Source organism: Penaeus monodon, chromosome 25 (assembly GCF_015228065.2).
Source record: "Penaeus monodon isolate SGIC_2016 chromosome 25, NSTDA_Pmon_1, whole genome shotgun sequence".
Taxonomy (NCBI): domain Eukaryota; kingdom Metazoa; phylum Arthropoda; class Malacostraca; order Decapoda; family Penaeidae; genus Penaeus; species Penaeus monodon.
The window spans coordinates 10,089,509-10,089,772 of NC_051410.1; the positions used below are offsets into that span (position 1 = coordinate 10,089,509).

The following is a 264-nucleotide window of genomic DNA, read 5'->3' on the forward strand; positions in this document are numbered from 1 at the left end:
CCAAATTAGCACTATCGGAATAAATCATTCTGATACAAACATTTGCCTCTTCACTGTGATACTTTTCCAGAAATCAGACGAGTGTGTCTTTCAGAATTATTCATCCTCATTCATACATTCTCAACAATTACCAGCTTTTGCGTACTTTTCGGTACAATAAGTCAAAATCCATCTTTTGATACGAGTAACAACTTTATTTTGGACGTGATCTCTCAGTCAAGCCTCAGTGATTGTAATTTCCGCAAATCATGTACCATAAGAGGT

The 264-nt window shown here is 36.0% G+C and overlaps 1 protein-coding gene across 1 annotated transcript in view; it reads left to right on the forward strand.

Annotated features, from left to right (window-relative positions):
• Window positions 1-264, forward strand: part of LOC119589521 (glucose dehydrogenase [FAD, quinone]-like) — a gene marked incomplete in the record, with an annotated part of 17,770 nt that overhangs the window by 413 nt on the left and 17,093 nt on the right.